The sequence below is a fragment of the Heterodontus francisci genome, chromosome 42 (assembly GCF_036365525.1).
Source record: "Heterodontus francisci isolate sHetFra1 chromosome 42, sHetFra1.hap1, whole genome shotgun sequence".
Classification (NCBI taxonomy): Eukaryota; Metazoa; Chordata; class Chondrichthyes; order Heterodontiformes; family Heterodontidae; genus Heterodontus; species Heterodontus francisci.
This window is the reverse complement of record NC_090412.1, coordinates 4,601,861-4,616,555: the sequence shown is the minus strand read 5'-3', so window position 1 is coordinate 4,616,555 and position 14,695 is coordinate 4,601,861. Positions and strand designations below refer to the sequence as shown.

General features: G+C 38.6%; 1 protein-coding gene across 3 annotated transcripts in view; it reads left to right on the top strand.

Moving 5' to 3' along the window:
* Window positions 1-14,695, top strand: part of gbf1 (golgi brefeldin A resistant guanine nucleotide exchange factor 1) — a 216,104-nt gene that overhangs the window by 103,553 nt on the left and 97,856 nt on the right. The gene's annotated exons all lie outside the window — the stretch shown is intronic.

Genomic DNA, 14,695 nt, shown 5'->3' with positions numbered 1-14,695 from the left:
GGCTATTGACAAAATTGTTTTAATTTGTGTTTTAAAGATAAGGTTGGAGGCCTGGTAGGATTCCTTCTGACAAACAGCATTTATTTCTTGCCACCTCTTTAAAACTGTCTCCACAATTTAATGATGAGAGTTTGCATTATTTTTATTCATTCTTCATTGAATATTGCTATTGTGAGGCTAACTAGTTTCCAAATCTTTGCTTGGAAATTTTCTCAGATGCCTTTTTCTCTAATAGCTATGTATAATTCTTTCTTTCCATTTCAAGTTCAGAACATTATGCTGTACTCTCGACAAGAGGGTCCTCTGCAGTTGATGAACATTTGAGTGGCCAGGTGTGACTCGGTCTCTGATGTTGCCCTTCCCACTGTGTGCAGAAATTTCTGGCCTTCTGTCCCTGACTCACTGGCACAACTCATGAGCAAGTTTTAACTATTGGGATTTTAGATAGGAAGCCATGGCACTTCCTTACTTCATTTTGACCTAGTCCTTATTCCTCCCACTTTCAGCTGAGTGGTCTGAACTTTGTGCTTCTCCATAGTCAATAGTGAATAACTGCTGGTCTACCATTGCCTGATCAGGTGATTGTTTAAGGTACGCTTGATTGCCAGAAAAAAATACATGAGGTAATTTCCCATTTTTCTTTCAAAAATTATTTTTTTCGATGTAGGTAGTGTTCATCTTTTCAACTATCTGATTTGTAGTTGAATAGTCCAAAAACAAATGGGACATTAATGCTTTGACATGGAGCACAGAGATTTCCTATGCATTTTATGTAGCTTGATGATGTTGCTAGCAGATTAGACCACGGATCAAATGGAAAATAAACTACTTATACTATTAAATTATTCACTATTGTACCTTTCACTTTTTGGAGAGGAGGATGGAGAGGGTAGTGGAGAAACTTCACATTCAGGATATTGAATGATGTGTTTTTCTTCAACCTAAATGTTTTAGTGTGGATTTTAATTGTCAAAAAATACTTTTGGTAAATTTGCACAAGGCTATTTCAATTTACAATGACATTTACTTGTCTGTGTGTGTTTTTCTTCTCATCACATTTGAAGCACTTTCAGAACCCCCAGATGGGGATCAGCTGATTTGCTTTGGTTTCAGTAAAAGAAATTTGGATTTTCTGAGCCTGCAATATTAAAAAAAAATGTTTTTTAAAAGCTGCAGTGTGAGAAGTCAGCTATTATAATGCTACATTACCTATACAAGCAAAGCAATGTGCATGGATCCTGGTATACACTGTGATTTACTGGTATGATTTGCTGCGATAATTGGAGAGAGCTGGAATAGGGCAAGATTGTGTTCGAACATACAGAAAGGAAAAACAGGAAAAGACCAGCTAGCCAATCAAACCTGTCCCACACTGTGATGGTGTAACCTATGGATACCTTGCTGTCATCCACCCCACCATTCCCAACCAAATATCCACATGATTTTCTGGGACAGGCAAATAAATCGAGAGAAACATGCTCAGTGCCATTTTGAAGTGTTTCCAGTGGATTCACACGCACTGCACGAGCTATCAACTTGTTCCATTTGTTGACTACTGAAAAGAAATGCCTGCTGATATCATCTTACCTAGTTGAGTGCTTACATAACCCTCGTCCTCCCATACCCATATAACGCAATTAACTTGGTCACATGGACTGAACCTAATCCTTTCCTTAGTTTACAGATACACAGAATGAACAAGAAAGTTAAGCATGTTGTGATATCTGTGCAGTGGGTCAGAATAGAAAGAGATCTCAGTTGGATCAAATGTATGGTTTTCTCAATTAATTTCAGTTGGCCTAATTTGGAGTTATAAAACTTCACTTCTGTGCTTGTTTCTTGCAATAGCCTACTTTTGCAGAAAAAAACAAGTATCAATTGCTATCATATAACTACATTAAGGCCAAAGTTTTCATGATTTTTTTCCAAACATTATAAACTTTAATAAAAAGCAAAATACTGCGGATGCTGGAAATCTGAAATAAAAACAAGAAATGCTGGAAATACTCAGCAGGTCTGGCAGCATCTGTGGAGAGAGAAGCAGAGTTAATGTTTCAGGTCAGTGACCCTTCTTCAGAACTACTAGTTCTGAAGAAGGGTCACTGACCTGAAACGTTAACTCTTCTTCTCTCTTCACAGATGCTGCCAGACCTGCTGAATATTTCCAGCATTTCTTGTTTTTATTGTAAACTTTAATCTTCCTGTAAAGCAGAATTTTCACTAATTGAAAGGTGCGCACGCCTTGCAAACACATTTTAATTTGTACTTATGCTTGGCGATGATTTATAGTATTTTATGAGTACTACTGTTTTGTACATACCTGGGAATTTGTTAAGAGTCACTGGAAAATCAATTTTTTTTGTGTTTCTCCATGGAAAACTCCAGCATGTTCCTCAAAACTAACAAAAATACAGAAGGGCGGAAAGATTTTACATTTGTTTGAATCCTCTTTCACTTTAAAATTTTCTGAAATACACAGTGGAACCTCCATGCATTGAACTGTAGAGGCTGACCAAAAGCAACAGTATGTGGTGACTTGGCAATATTTAGAATTCTTTCCCTCTTTTTCTCCAGTTAGCCTCCCTTTCTCCTCGTCTGTCATGTCTGATGAACCTGTGATGGCCCAACTCTTCCCTAAGTGGGGAAGTAGATCTCCTCATTACTCCCCAGCACTTGCCTGCTGCTGTCTCTAACTCCGACTCTCAGTTAGCATACCAAACAATCAGCAGCAGAACGGTAATTGTTCTGTGTAGCCCCTGCATCTGCTTAGATTTGGTGGGCCCCAGTGGCATTAGGGTCTCAGTGCTGTTCCTTTGTTTGCTGAATTAATTTTAATTCCTAGAGAGCCAACAGGTGTATCAGAGAAAATTTCAACAGCATTTTTGCAAGGGTGTAGGAGTGAGCCAAAATGTCAGTTCTATTCAGGTGTAGAATATGGCAGCATTCTGTTTTGTGTGTATTTCTGTATGTATATATACACGCACACATATAATCAGCACTCAAGCATCTCCCATGGCATTGCACAATTTAAAAGCTGAATGGTAAACTGTTTTATAATGGAAGGAGCATAAGTTATTATTTTGTGGCCTTGCCATGTGTTAAGCCCGCTTTCCCCTTTCAAGTTGAATTATTGTAAATAAAGAAATCCTGGGGTCAGTCGGAGTTTAATTGTCTTTTAGGAGGGGAATCTTCAGACTGGAATGTGTATCAATTTCCAAGCAACAGGTACAACAAGCTGACTATATTGTGTCTTCATTAATCTGCTCTCCTACAGCATGCTTTTGAAAATTCACTGTTAACTCTCAGTGCCATATTGGTGTTGAGAATGTAACTGATGCTGAGAAGTGTCTCTTCAGCTGAAACATTCATTTTAATTTTATGTGCAGTGGTTACTATAGTGCTTTAGTGATACTGTTTCAGTATAATATGACTGAATATCTCCTTCAGATTGAGCCACATGGGACTCGTTTGTTGAAGGATAATGTACAGTACAGTGCTGCCAGCCATCAGTAATCCCCCTTAGAGGAATGTTGAGTTATGAAGCCCAATTCCATCTTTTTTGTGTGTATAAAAGTTTGCTTTGTCTTTAATCTATATCTTTATAACCAATGTAGGTTTATTTTTAAAGTTTAGAGTTCAAATTAAGGACATTAACTAAAAATGGGCTTCATTTGCATTAATTCTAATAGTTGCAAGTTGATCTTGGATTCACACCAGGGTAAAATCTATATTTACTGAGAGATTTGAATACTTTGCTTGAAATTCTAAATTTTCTATTCAAAACATAATGTAAATTTTCTTTTTATTGTGTCCTGCTCCCTGAGGTTGTCCTTGCACACCAGCTAATGTGAAAGTGGTATTTGTGAATAAGTTGAAAGATTTATTGGAGGGAGGGCTAAGGTTTTGGTAAACCAACTTGAGTAAATAATTATTGCACGCCAAGAAGTGGAAAGGAAGTAATGTTCAGGATAAAGAGAGGATGTGATTATAGAAAGTTCAGATAAGGAGATGTGGAAAGGTCAGTTGAAACATTTTGATGCCAAACTAAGGAGCATTGAAAATAAGCTATTGGACTGAGAGGCATATGCAGCTTGTGAAACAGGTATGCCACAGGTAGAAATATGGCTCCAACCACAAGATGGGCAAGAGGTGAGGCTGAGAATTGTGGAATGAGAAAATATATTTCCAGTGATGAGAAAAAAAAACACGAAAAATGGACGATGAAAAGACAATATATTCAAGAGGAAAAGAAAAAATTAGATAATCCATCTTTTTAAGTTTCCATCGCTTCAACCATTGCTTCAAAATTGTGTAAATCTGATTTTCTCACGATGTGTTTTTGCAGTTTTTGTCCACACCGATGACCAGAACGAATGGGTGACTGAAATCAAAGAACATTTTGTTAGACTGAGAAAACTTGAGGTTCACTTTATAGTTTCTAAAACTGAGGAAGCTTTTACACCATTTTTGGGCCTCCGAGTTCTGAATGGTTGTCCATTTTCAGATTATAAGAACCGTATAATTGGAAATCCCGTTGCTACAGTCAGCCAGAGCTACTGTACTCTGACACTGATCAGCGATGCACACAAAAAACCCTCTATCACTTGTGTAGAGAATGTCTCTGACATTGAACCAAAGGAGGTCACTCAGTTCCTAGCACTATGATAATTTGTGACTAGCCTTGGTTCAGTGGGTAGCCCTGAGAAGGTTGTGGTTTCAAGCTTCCCTCCAGAGAACTGAGCACATAATTTAGACTCTCACTTCAGTTCAGTGCTGAAATAGAGCTCCATTGTCAGAGGTGCATTTGGATGAGATGTTAAATCAAAGCCCCGTTTCCTGCTTCATGTGGATGTAAAAGACCTCGTGGTATTTTTCGAAGTAGAACAAGGGAGGTTTCCTGTTGTATGGCCAATATTTATTCCTTAATCAAAATCGATTTTTAAAAAAACTGGCCATTTATCTCATTGTTGTTTGTGGGACTTGTGTGCAAATTGGCTGCTGAGTTTCCTTTCTTTACTACAGTGACCACACTTCAAAAGTACTGTCAAGAAAATCCCATATGCCAAATGAGAAATGTTAATTTCATCGGTTGCAAACTTGCATTAGACTTTTAATGGAAAAAATCCTACAGTAAGTTATTAAAAAAAAAAAATTAGCAGCCAAGATGGCCACTGCAGTTTGCATCTGAAATACCAGGAGATTAAACTGCCGGCAGTAGTCTGAGAAGCCCTGGACCCAGAACAATAGCTTGTCTAAGTAATTGAATTACCTAGGATTGCTTCATTAGCACGGCAATCAAGGCCATCCTGGCACATTGACTTTGAAAGAGCAAACCCCTCCGAGTGTAAATATTGGCATCCTGGAACCTGGGGTGCCAATTCTGAACCTTGTATCTCATTAGAAACAAAGGGAATTGAGAGAACCATGTAACCGTCTGTCCATCTCTGCAAAAACAGGAGTTTTGTTACACTCAAAGAAGACAAGGAGTAACTGAAACTGCAGTAGCAGAGAAAGCTGCGTGCTTCCCTTTCTCTCTTTTTCTCTCCCAGAAAACATCAGGTTTGAAAACCATCTGCGACTGTAGACTCTCCAAGCCTACAAACTGCAACAGCCAGTGAAGAGGGGAAAAGAGCCAACTACAGTTCTGCCTTCAAGAAAACCCTGTGCAAAGTGCGCTTTGACAATCGAGGAATTCAAGAGTACAGCCTCAGCCGATGGCTACCGGATCATCCACTTCACAGACTATGTATTTAGTTCCATTTATTCTGGATTTTAATCCAACCACCAAATCTATTTTTCCCACTGTAATCTATTTGCATGTGTGTCATTCTTGTGTGAATATGTGCATGAATGCGTAGCGTATTTTTAAATTGGGGTTAGATTGTTAAGTATAATAAACTTACCTCTTGTTTAAACTCAAGAAAACCTGTTCGGTTGGTTCTTTCACGATTGTGGTAAAGGTACAAAGGTAAAACGCTCACAGAGGTGGTAAGCACAATCACTGTTTAGATGGAATAAACACTTCCTATCGAATAAGAGGAAGGGCAAGAAGGGAGGAGCCTGAGACCCCCTCCTCATCTGGCCATAATAGTACTCATTGATAGTTAAGTGCTTTGGGGTGTCTTGAAAGGTGAAAGGTGCTTTATAAGTGTAAATTCTTTCCCGATCGGTGGCAAAAGTAAGATTTTTAGTAAGTCTGTTGCCATTAAGGTTTGCAGTAAAGTGTGACTGCTTGTGATAAAGCTCAAGCTCGCTTCTTATATGTTGTGTCCATTTCTTAACTCAACATGTGGGTGGTTCCCGTCATGAACATCTGCAGCATTTTGGATCAGTATGCATTCTCTTGCTCAACATTATTGCCTCAGCTTTATTTAGCTGAAGACTATAGTACTGATTTTTTTTTTTTTACAAGTTAACATCCTGGAACGATGCAGCACAGAAAGAGGCCATTCAGCCCATCATGTCTTTGCCAGCTCTTTGGTAGAGCTCTCCAATTAGTCCCACTTCCCTGCTCTTGCCCATAGTCCTGTATTTTTTTTTCTTCCAGTTCTCTCATCAATGTTACTATTTTCACCACTCTCATATTCCAGATTGTAACAACTTGTTTTATTTACTCGTGTCACCTTTGGTTCTTTTGCCAATCACCTTGACTCTGAGTTCTCTGGTTACTGACCCTTCTGCCACTGGTAACCATTTCTGCTAAATTACTATCAAAAATAGTTAAGAATTTTGAATCTCTCTATCAGATTTCCTCTTAACCCTCTCTGCTCTCAGGAGAACAACGTCCGTTGCCAAAATATTTAAATCTTTGGAGTTCCACTGCCATGTTCTGTGCTGCACTGGTGTCATACTAATTGTATGTAGAAGCTGAATAAGTAACAATGCTGAATTATCAGTATGTGTTTATGCCATCTTTTGAAAGAAGTTCAAACATTGCTTTAAAAACTTCCAGCCAGATTATTTCTCTGATCTCATGTGATTCGTAAAAGTTTTTATTTACTGTTGAGGGTTCCACACTCTCTTTGTTGTTTGGAATTTGAATAGTGCTTGATCTGGGAAAGGAGACGATCTTTTATGCAGTGGAGTGGGATTAGATCAGCTGGCTGCCCGGGCCTTGAATCTCTTAAAGAAACTGTTCACTGTGATTATTCTTCTGGGATGACAGCTGTTCCTATTTGGCCTTTGGATTTAGGTAATCTGCTGTTCCTCCTAGTTGCTGCAACTTCCACATGCAACAGGATATTATTAGTCATCCACTGTGGGAATCACAATGGGATCACTTAAAAAAAAAATTCACTCATTAGTCATGTGACTTTGGTAAGGATCAAATAGTATTGCTTGATCAACCAGCAACTAATAGTGAGCAGAGGTGAAGTTCACTCTCTTTGGACTCTATATCCAAGATGGTATTGGTAGCATGGGGCTATTTGGGGAATAGCAAAGATTGAAAGACTGGCATAATAGCATTTCAGAATTCAGGATAGATATTCAAAGTGGATTGTTTTCATGCAAGAGAATGTTCCAGTTTGCAGGCCCTTTTAAAAAAAAAAATCATATCAAAGAATCCTCACATGCGTCAAGAAATTACTAATTATGATGATGCTCTGGACTTTCTGATCCAAGAACAGTCAGTTCTGGCACACTGACCCTCAGATCTTCAAACTGAACCTTTCAAGCGAATGTAATCATTCAAGAAAAGCCAGTTCTTCAGCCAGTGGTAGAAATGTTATTAGCAGCGAGGAAGGTTTCTATCTAGAAAACTTCCCAAACTACATGGGAGTGTTTTGCTACATATCTTGGCTGCTACTTCGATCCATGGCCATGTGATGTGCTTGTTGACATTTAACTATCAGGAACTATTTGTGGATTTTTCCTGAGTTTGCTCAGAGTAAATGCTGGTTTGTTTCAACCTGTCACTTGCCTATTGCATTGGTGGGGCACCATCCCATGGAGTCCCGATACAGGAGAAGTTCATCATGTTGAGTTTATTTGCATTGCAACATGGGGGCGGACACCTGCTTCCACTAGCATTATTGTTACCGTGGCAACTCAAGAAATAGACCCTTGGAAACCTGGGATGCTTTAGCATACTCGTCCGTATATGTAGAGGTTCAACAAATTGTCTTTATGTATTATCATTATTCAATTGATGTTTGCTCTCTACACAGCTTCCTACCCGCCTACCATTTTTTTTTAAACACCCTTCATGGGTTTGGGATTCAACAAAATGTTTGTTCATTTTTGAATCTTGCCACCACTTCCCCTTGGGTAAGAACCAGAAGGTGAGGCCCAGTATGAGGTGATGAGCATATGTAGACACAATATTCCTGTGCTGTGTTGAAGGGGGAAACAAGTTGAGTACAAAAGCAGGAGACTTCTAAAAGGAATATTCCCAGATGATTTGTCTCCTACCGAATGACTGACATTTATCTGATTGTAAATGGAAGTTGTGCTTGAATCAAAGAATGTGAAGGTAAATAACCTAACATTTCTTTTTGCTCTGTTTTATTCTTAAACATACCATAAATTTTTAGCCTTTTTATTTATTTTTGCATTCCCTTGATTGTCCCTTCTATGCTATTTTCCTCTCTGAACTTCATTCCTTGCTCTTTGTGCTTTGTGCAACGCCCCTGATTAGTCCGAGAACTACATCAGTTGCTGTTGATGCTCTGACTTCCTAGCAGCTTCGCTGTTCAGACGTATAACCTGTAAACTCAACTGTTTATCATTGTAATACTGTAGTACTGTAGCCTATTTTTTTTTAACATTTTGCAAATTGAATGCTTAATTTTGATCACTGCGCATTCATGAATAAAGTAGGCACGGTTTCTTGCACAATGAACCGGCAGCCTGTCCCCTCTCGGTTCCAAACAGACATGCACAGCTTCAAATCAAAATGTCTGACCTCCTAAATTTCAATTAAAGTCTCTATGGAGATGTGGCTAAACAAACAGGTTTGATTGAAAATATAAAAAAGGTGTCTGGACACATTACTTAAACCCATCGACTTCCGAACATATATTCAGCACAATGATCATTTTACTTGGCACTGTGTTTTCGTGGCTTCCACAGATGATTGGTACTTAAAGCTGAACATGCTTAGTATAAGGTTTGATGCCCTTTAACACATTATGTACTTGGCATAAACTTTTATGCAGTTTGACAATGCCTTTCCAAGGCAGTTTATTGTTTTAGATCCATTTATTCTGAATCTTTGCTAGTTTTTTTATTCTCACTAAAATAACATGAATGATTTCATAAGGTTCCCCCTGTTCCTTCATGTGAAACGAAGTCACCTTCAGAGGAAGACATAAAACAAAGTAACTCGGTCTTAAATCAACTTTCCCCCAGGGAAAACCAAGACCAAAGATTAAACAAAATGCTTTGATGGGCTGTGAATTCTGTCAAATCCAAACATATTCGTCCTTTTTACCAATAGTATGTTGAATATCAGAATTAAGTCCAGGAACTCAACACAAGTAGATTTTGTTACTGTATGGAGTGATGGGATAGGCAGTATTGTATTTTTCGATGCATATTTTGTGCATTATAAATTAATTTTGTAGTGAGTTGGAAAAGAAACAGCAACTACAAATGTTGTCTGCTTGTATGTAGTGCCACCTGTAGGCTAACGGAAATAATTACTGAAGGTGCTGACCGAAATCTTCCAGTGAATTGGAGTCCTAATAGAGTCGGTGTAATTACAAGTGAGAAATGTCATATTGAAATTATGTTTATAATTTTGCAATGCTTAACATTTGAAAGAAAATTTGAATACTTAAATAAATGTTAATGTTTGTTCCAATGAAATTAGAGAAAGAAAATTAAGGTCAGTTATGTTTTCTTTACAAACAGTTTTAAAATATTCGATAACTTTTTTGGACATTTGGTAATATTTTGGAAAATCATTGTGTACTTGCTGAAATTGTGTGTTTGCCCACAAACATTTCATGAAATTTTTGCCAAATATATAGTTTTGGTAATTTGTCACTGTTTGTGATACTTTCTCTGAAACTTCTCATTCAAAATATATTTTCTCACTGAAGAGGCAGTAATGCAGACTCAAGTTATTTCCTAACCACTTTTTGCTGGCATAACTGGCTCTGAAAAGTGTGCAGTATACAGGGAACAGGAAAAACACACAGAAAAATCAATATGAACAGAAAATGTTAGTATATTATTGGTTTATATAATTCACTTACCATGGAAGTGACTGTTGTAAAATCCAAATGTGCCTGAAAAATACTTGTGTTGAAAAGGAAAATTGTCAAGTTACAATACAGAAAGTGTTGAAAATACTCAGTAGGTCTGACAGCATCTGTGGAGAGAGAAGCAGAGTTAACATTTCAGGTCTGATGAAAGGTCACAGACCTGAAACGTTAACTCTGTTTTTCTCTCCGCAGATGCTGTCAGACCTGCTGAGTAATTCCAGCGCTTTCTGATTTTATTTCGTATTTCCGGCATCCGCAGTATTTTTGCTTTGAAATAAAGCTTGAAAGCAACAGGAAAAGAAGGAAATCTAAGCAATAGGGCCCAACAGTTCTTAGATTGATTGTGCTTCAATCCCAACCTAAGAACTGCTATTTCTCCAAAAATATCTAAGACTCATCTGACTTCATTTACTTCTGTGGCTTTCTCTTGTGATTTTCTTTTCCCCATATAATTCATACCCTTTGTATGTATTCTGCCTTGATTCCCTATTTGGCTCTAGTGAGTAGATGCCCTGAATATTTGAATTGCTTTGTCATTATGAAAATAATTATCAATAAACTTTGCTCGTGTTCTTGTGACTTTGGAATCTTTATTTACTCAACTTGATACCCAAGATCAAGTCCACTTTCCTCAATCTTAAGTTACTGAGAACCTCTATCATTTTTGTTGCCTTATTAAACTGTTGGCAATTATATCTTTCCCATAGTAATTCACACAGATGGGATTTAACTAGTACCATATAGAATAAAAACTTCTCACTGGAGGCATGGAAAACCAAGAAGGGATCTTATTCAGCTACATTACTCATCACCCCATCCTTGCTGGCCCCATCTCCCAACATACTGTGTTCAAATCCTTAACCTCCTTCACAAATCTCTCCCTGGCTTGCTTCATCTATACCCTCCTGCAGCACCTCGCTGAGCATGCACTCTGTGATGCCTTGACTCTGGATCCTTTGCAAACTCGCCTAATCCTGTTTGTCCTCTGTCCATCCTCTACTCTAGCTTAGTCGTGCTCTCTCTAGTGTTAAGTGCCCTGCAGTGTTATTTTTTATTAGAAGTGCCTCTACAAGTATAAGATGTAATGCAACTGAAGATGTTAAACAATAGAGAGATCAAATTTTGAAATCTGAGGCATTTTCAGTGTAGCACTTAAATGGGACTTAGTGGTGAGTGCTTCATCACTGTGAAGTAGTCTTCTCTGCTTCTGAGTTGTCTGAAAAGTAATTGGAATGCCAAATGTCAGTGTGCATTTCTTTTTAGCTACTTTTTGGATGAAAGAAAATATGTATTTGGTCAAAAGACAGTGGATGAGTAAAGTGTGATTTTGATCAGAACATTTGTTTTGGTCTCTTAAATATGTGAGGTTTGGTAAAGTCAGCCCACTTCACAGATCCTGTTCTTAAAAACTCTAGAATAAATCATTAGTCAACCTTGGGAGATGTTTGTGGAAGTTAAAATGAAGCAGTGTGTACTTGGAAGGAAATAAGATTGAAAAGGGCAGTTTCATTGTTAAATAAAACTGAAATTTTAAGGAAAATAGCTCCCACCCATGGGTTTATGTGTTTTGCTTGAGAAGTTTGACTTTGAAAAAGAATGAAATGATCTGAAACTTGAGAAATTAAAGGTAAGACATTCGACTAAAAATTGGTCTCTGAAGTTCTGTTTGACTATTGTCCATGTCTTCCATGCTTACTTGATAGCAACAGTGACTGTGCTTCAAATGTATTTCATTGTATGTGGAGCATTTTTGGAACGTCTTGAAGCATGTGGTAAGATGTTGTTTTAATATATGTTCTCGTTTCTCTTTCTTGCTTCCTTTTCCTCGTTATAAATGTAGATTTATCTTAGCAACAGTATCATCAAAATTCTGAAATTGTAAACCATGTTTAGTTTCAGTTTCTGCATTTATGTTAGGATCCATTTGCATTCCAGGGCAAAAAAATCCCCCTATTGATGACATTAAATAGGTTTCTCCTCTATCCCAAAGAACAGATAGTTTATAGTTTAAAATCTGCTACCTTACAAGAAATAGTGGTTTGGTTGCTTTGTGAAGACAAGCGTAATTAAGAATTAAATAAACTTGCACTTTACTGCCGCAAAACCAGACCAGTGGCAACACCCAGCAAGTCCAGCAGCATCTGTGAAGAGAACAGAGGAATTGATGTTTCTGGTTTTGTTTCAGATTTCCAGCATCAGCTGTTTTACTTGCTTATTCGCATTTTACTATGTTAATCCTTGCTGTGGAATATGTGAGAACTCCTGTAATATGCTGACATTTGTTCAATGATCAACTTGATTTAAATTTAAAAAAGAAACTGGCAGAAACTAATCTGTTTATGCAGCCATGCAGCTCTCTGTACTGAGCACTTCTTTCGCAAACCCCTCTCCCTCCCTCTTCTAACTCTTTCATTTTCCCTTGCCTCCACATTCCCATAGCAACTATCCCTTTCCCATGCTCCCCCTTCAACTGTTTCTTTTCTCCTTATTCCCCTCCCTTTCTCATCCTTCTGTTGTTCCCACCACCCCCATAACCCTCTCCCTCATTTGGTCACTGCAGTGTATCCTTTTTGAATTTGGAGGAATTGAGGTAGCTCTTTAATAAGTTAAATTGGCATATTTCATTTGACTGCGAAGCCCTACTTTGAAGTGAACCCGAAACACTATTTGTGGAAAACAAGGCAGTGAATGAATGAACTGCTGGGCCTCACAAGTTTTGCTTTTTTGTGTGATGGCATGATAGTTAATTATAGTTTATGGTCAGTGCAGTGAAAACAGACCAGTTGGTTTCTGAAAGAGCACCTGTAATGCCAAGTTTTAGCAATTACCTTTCTTTCAGTTCATTCAGCGATGGCTTTTGTGTAGTGCCAGACACAAATAAAAAAGGAATTACTTCCAGAGATCAAGTGTCTCTACGCACCCACGTTGTAAAACCCTTAAATTCTTTGGTGCTTTTTGTAAAATTAACTTTTGATACTGTCTTTGTTCATTTTGGTTAAATGTGATGGGGATTCGAACACAGCACAGGCAAAAGATTACATGTAACTTTTTTTAACATTCGATATCAATAGTAACGCAGTATGATATCGTAACCTAGCTTTCCTTTTTTGGTGATGTGAATCTCACTCTTTGCTGTCTTCCACATACAACCTACAGCTAACCTTTTAGCAGGCCTTTGCCAGTGTTCATTTTAAGTGAACTGTTAGGGAATCTTGCACTCACCACCCAACACCCACCCCACCCCCCCACCTCGCCTCCCCCCGCAAACTTGAGCTCATCCAAAACTCTGCTGCCCATATCCTAACTCGCACCAAATTTCATTCACCCATCACCCCTGTGCTTGCTGGCCTACCTTGGCTCCCTGTCTTGATTTTAAAATTCTCATCCTTGTTTCAAATCCCTCCATGGCCTTGGCCCTCCTTATCTCTGTAACCTTCCACAACGCTCAGAGAGATCTCCACTTCTCCAATTCTAGTCTCTTACACATCCCTGATTTTCATCAGCCTTCAGTCGCCTAGGCCCTAAATTCTGGAATTCTCTCCCTAAGCCTCTGTACCTCTCTCTCCTTTAACACTCTTCGTCAAAACCTACCTCAGTGAGCAAGCTAGTATCTCCTGCGTAACTCTGTGTAAAATTTTGTTCGATAACACTCCTGTGAAGCACCTTGGGACATTTTCCTATGTTAAAGGCACTGTAGAAATCCAAGTTGCTGTTGTCGGGAAGCACATAATTGAAGCTTGGTGACAACTCTTCCTCTGTTCTAATCTTTTTTCCCTCCACTGCATCTGTTTCATGCCTCCCTACATCAATATTGTTGAAATTAGCAGCTTAGTGACATGGGGTTGAAAAAAGATGCTGCATTTATAAAGCATCATGTCTTAAGTGCTTCAGACAGTGAATTTTATTTGGAGGGTTATCGACTATGTTGTGGGCCAAGATAGCCATGCTGCACTAGCAGCATCAGAGAGTAGTGAGATGAGTAACCTACTCACCTGTTTTTGATTGAAGCAGATTGCCAGATGAGCTGCAGACTTTTTGAATAGTGCCATGGGATCTTTAATGTTCATTAGAACCACTAAACAGGTGACGAGACCTGTACAATTGCTCTGGTATACATACAACGAGAGTCTCCAATGGGTTCATCAGAATAACTCCAGAGCACTGAGACCTAAAGCGTAGCTACCAGACCCGAACCGACGACGTGCTGCCGGAATGGAGGATCACGACATTTGGACAAGATAGAGCACAATAACCCTGTTTGATATAATTAACTTTATTATGGTAGTCGGGTCGGGTGCGGGAAAAAAATCAAAGGACTCTGGCCCGGGTCAGGTTTGGGTTGGATGTGGGCGGGCCGGGCCTGGGTTGGGTTTCAATTTCACACCTGAGCAGGCCTTTACTGGGACCGTTTTGTTGGCACAATGCAGATGGCTGGTAAGGTAGATTCAATGACTTTGCCACTGTACAACATTCTAGGCCTTGGT